This window comes from Leiobunum rupestre, chromosome 11, assembly GCF_980474605.1.
Source record: "Leiobunum rupestre chromosome 11, qqLeiRupe1.1.hap1, whole genome shotgun sequence".
Classification (NCBI taxonomy): domain Eukaryota; kingdom Metazoa; phylum Arthropoda; class Arachnida; order Opiliones; family Sclerosomatidae; genus Leiobunum; species Leiobunum rupestre.
In genome coordinates, this window is record NC_143394.1 from 27949324 (window position 1) to 27954009 (window position 4686).

General features: G+C 35.6%; 1 long non-coding RNA gene across 2 annotated transcripts; it reads right to left on the bottom strand.

The window, feature by feature from the left end:
• Positions 1-2011: 2011 nt before the first annotated feature.
• Positions 2012-2748, bottom strand: LOC149922131 (uncharacterized). Of its 2 annotated transcripts, XR_016477394.1 has the most exons (4): positions 2588-2748; positions 2348-2469; positions 2209-2271; positions 2012-2141 (listed from the first exon to the last, which is right to left on the bottom strand). It is a non-coding gene; the product is annotated as an uncharacterized LOC149922131 (long non-coding RNA). The 2 variants fall into 2 exon arrangements; XR_016477393.1 differs by having other exon boundaries at positions 2015-2271.
• Positions 2749-4686: the final 1938 nt, after the last annotated feature.

Genomic DNA, 4686 nt, shown 5'->3' on the forward strand with positions numbered 1-4686 from the left:
TTATAATACGGGCTTGGGCTCGAGCGCCCAATAATGAGAATTTTGAAATGGGTTCAAGGTCGAGCTCGAAGTAATTTGTATTTTAACAGGGGCTCAAGCTCGGGCTCACGAATTACAATATGCGTTCCCCAATACCTCCACTCGGGCTCGGCTTTAACGTGAAAACTTACCAGTCTCGTCTCAGGCTCACGATATTTATTTAAAATACCTGAGCTCGGTCACAAATTGAGCTCGGGCTCACAGGGTTATGGACGCTTCAATAAAAGATACTCGGTTTTTACTCCCTTCTCCAAATTCATCTGGGAAGGAACTATTTACGGTAGGTCGGTTAAACGGTTAGAATGGCTAGCCAAAAAGTCATATTTAAGCCAATTGGAGACGCGTTTTTGCCCTCATGAGAATTTTGCGAATATATATTTTAAGGTAAAATAGGTATATAATGTTACTAAAACTAAGTATAAGAAAATAATAATATTATTATTATCATCCTCTTATGGTATAAATAATTAAAATTATACGGAATGTTTTTATATTACGGGGCAATTTTAAGGCTTCTCATGGAGACAGAGTTAATTCATTTCGTATCAAATTATCTTTCGGAAAAAGATGAAAACTAATTCCTTTAGAACTAAACGTATTACTTTTGCAGTATGGTATGCAACAAGTGTTTCCTTTTAACAAGGTAACTTTTTTGGCATGTTAAGGCTTAGCAATAACCGATGTTATGATCGAGAAATGTTTCCAGCTTTCTAATATTTCAACAAGCACTATATAAATAATAACTTATGAGTCCTGGCTGTCGGAAATATTACTTCTTGGAAATTTCTGGGAAGATGTTTTATTTAAGCGCCTATAGGTCTTTCAATAAAAGTTACGCCCCCCTTCCATTAGCAGCCATTTTTATTTATAATTTGATTAATTTCACGCCCTTTTTGACCAAGTGAGAATGCTCGGAGGCATTTTCACTCTTCTCGACAAGAGAACTCGTGAGAAGTGAGAATTCTCACTATCAAGGGAAGAATTCTTAGATTTTTGACGCGCCCCAAGTGAGGTTGATTCGAAAACCCATTACTATAACGTGATTGCTCATAAACCAACTCCTCTCTTAAAACCAACAGTCGGTCAAATTAACAGTCGTCTAAATGAATCGATACTGGATATGAGGAGTCGGCGTTATGAGCAGGCATGTAGGAACGTTTTGGATTAACGGGGGTACAGCTAGAGGATAGTGCCGCCGATCGAACGCCCCCGCTGCCGATTATTTAGATGACGCCGAAACGCCGCCGCCGAATTAATTTCCATTATTAAAGTATAATAATTGCGTTTTGAGATCTAAATTCGAACTACATAGATTTTTCTATTGGTAGTGCTACGATTTCTAGGCTGTTGGGTGCACCGTGCTCGCGTTATAAAATTGGAAATAATTAATAATACCAAGAATGTATTTATTTATACTCAGGGAGAATGAATATGTCGAGACTATCGAACACGGCCGTCTCGAGATCTGCTTCGCGCGCTCGAAGCAGATCTCGAGACGGCCGTGCTATCGACGGACACGTTGAGGACCTAACCATGGAGGAAGGATAAGGAGAGACGACTCTGCCTTTGAGCTATGTAAAGAAGGAGATGCTAACGCCACCTGGCCGTCATACGTTACAAAAGTGATATATCACATAGCAAAGCGCGGGAAATTTAAACTTATTTAATATAAGAATGCAGAGATGGTTTTAAAAATTAGTTAATTTTATTGAATATATATGAAAATGATTTATACATGCTTAAGTTTCATAATTTTTTTGGCTCCGGAGTCTTTTTTGGTTTTTGGAGAGCAATTTTGTTTAGCTTTCAGTTTTTTTTATCTTGAATTAATTTAGTATTGATAAGGGTTAGTTTGAATAAATTTCTTGGATTAAATCTAGGTCTTTTCTAAGTGGGTTCTGCCTCAATGCTCGTGTTTTCCTGGCCACTGGCGTTAAATTAATGACTGAACCTGGTATAATTAATTACATTATTGACTAAAACTAATATTAAATACTTTTCAAATATCCTGTATAATATTTTTCCACTATCTAAAGAAAGTCGTCGTCTTTCGCTAATTTTAGGTTTTCTAGATTTCACTGGGGTTAGGTATACTGTATTATCTGTTGAATGTGTTTTTCATTAATGATTATTATGTGATAATATTTAAAGAATTTAATATTTTGTTACCACTAGATCGCATTTCTATAGTTTTATTTTCATAAGCCTTATCTTGTGGACTATTTGTGGAATCTGTGCAAAAGAAATTAAGAACACCAACTATATGTTAGTCTATAATGTATTTCTAATTAAGCATTATAGCACATACCACCTGCCAGTTTGATGGGTGGGCTTGTAGAGGTATGATTTTTGGCTAGTGAAATTAAATTAGCCTCCGCTTCTTCATTTACATCAAATCTTTTGGGAATGACATTCCACAATAATCTAGGTCTGGAAGAATAATATATATGCTGTAGGATATTCTTCGGATAAGTTGTTGACTGTACTTAACTACCTAAAGAAATTTATATATTTCGGGTACATAACATTAATCAAATAATTTTATTACCTAGGCGTTAATGTGAGGTACTGGTTCTTCTGGAAATGGGCGCTACAAACTTAGAATTTTTTCTTAAACATATTTATTCCAGATTTTCCAACCAATCTTTACATCTACAACCAAGGCTTAAGTTAAGAAATGAAAATAAATATGGTTCTAACATATTTTTACTCACCTTTTTTCATCTTTCGGGAAGTTGAAAAAAAATATACCTTTCGCGATTGTTCTCTGAGAATTAGGACAATTTAAAAAGCAACAACCTGAACCACCGTAATAACGGCGATTTGATTTTTGACTATTATCGGCCATTACGAGAAATGTAGCCGGGCCCGCGCGCCACGATATTTATTTTAGTAACGTATGACAGCCAGAGGCGCTACAGTCAGCAGGCAACCAGGCACTTTACATATAAACGGCTGAGTCGTCTCTCCTTATCCTTCCTCCATGACCTAACCCCGTCACGCTAAGGGGGGGGGGGAGGGGAAAAGGAGGCGGTTAATCTCGTCGAAAAACGTAATTTTTAAGAACCAATGAGATTGCAGTATTATTTGATTTTATTAAAGCGGAGGAGCATACCGGGGGGCCCAACGGGTGGAATTGGAGAAACGCTAAAAATAATCTCGACATATTCATTCTCCCTGAGTATAACGCCGTCATAGGTGGGGGCGCCGAAACGGGATCGAAACGACGGGACCAATACCTTTTGACCGCAAGACCGAAACGCCTGAAATTATAATTTTGCACCCTAAAAAAATATCAAAGTAAGTAAACAAAATCAATAAAATATATTCTATTAACATATTATATTTAGTCATGCCCAACTATACAAACTCTATTATTTCCATTCGTGTATTTTGCTTTACTATATTATTTCCCTTCCAAGTTCCACGTGCACGAAGTAATCTCGATTCGATTTCGTTGGGAAATTAATCGGTAAATTATATCAAATTCTCGATAGAGCAGAACCAACGATGTAGTAAAGAAGAACAAACCGTAATTCGTTGTATTTGAAGCAAATTATTTGTTGTGAAATTAGTTAAAATTGTCAATTTAGAACGGTAGTCTAGAACTCTAGACGAAAGGCCCTCATGAAAGTTTCTAGTTGTGTAACGAACTTTCACAGAAGCAGTCAAATTTTCAGCAGAAGACAATTTCAGGTACTATGTGTCAGTATCTAACTTATTACTATTACTAGTAATTAGTAATGAAATGAATACTAAGCTTTTAACGTTAGTTTGGCCAAAATATAAGTTATATTAAATAACGAAAGTTAGGAACAATATTATTAATAGTCCTGTAATCCTGTTTATAAAAAAAAAGTTACTTTTTATAAACAGGACTATTACTATAATAATAATAATAATATGGGTATACAGCAGATAGAAAGTTATATAGATATATATATATACATTTTTTTTATTTATTTTTTTAGCAGCCACAAAACTTATCAAGGCGGGTCTTGAACGCTGGGGCTGAGGATTTAACTTTCACAATTGTCGGGAGCTGAATCCAATCATTTACAACCCGTTGAGTGAAAAACCACGGCCAACTTAGATCCACTGCTACTCGCACTAGAAGGCCCCCCAGCTTTATTTTCATCCCATGTTAACGACCGTATGAGGAAAAGCCGATTTACGCGGCAAATTCCGCTTGGCGCGCTAGGAACCGGGACAACCCTTCTAATGTTATCCTACGGGGAATTTTTTTTGAAAGAGTCCCACTTTTAAGAACCTTTTCTATTATCTTTGCCATTTTTGTCAACGCTGAGACTTTAATATGATTCGAAGTAAGGTTTAAGTTTTATTTTAAGCCTACTTTTGTAATTTTCCGATCTTTGGTTCGCTCACAATCTTCTTTTAAAATCGACCAAAATTTTAAGGCGAGGAAAAAAACCAAGATGACGCCGAGGCTAAGACTTGCGCGCCTTATTGAAAAATGTAAACATAAATTCCACTAGTAAGTATTTCAAACTGTATATTACATTTTAATAACTAGTCTTATATTAAATTCCATAATTTTACTTATTGAATCTAATCTAATTTTTTGTAAAATATTAAATATATGAGTGTTTAACATCAAATTTAAAGTTTCAAAACTTTTCGACTAAC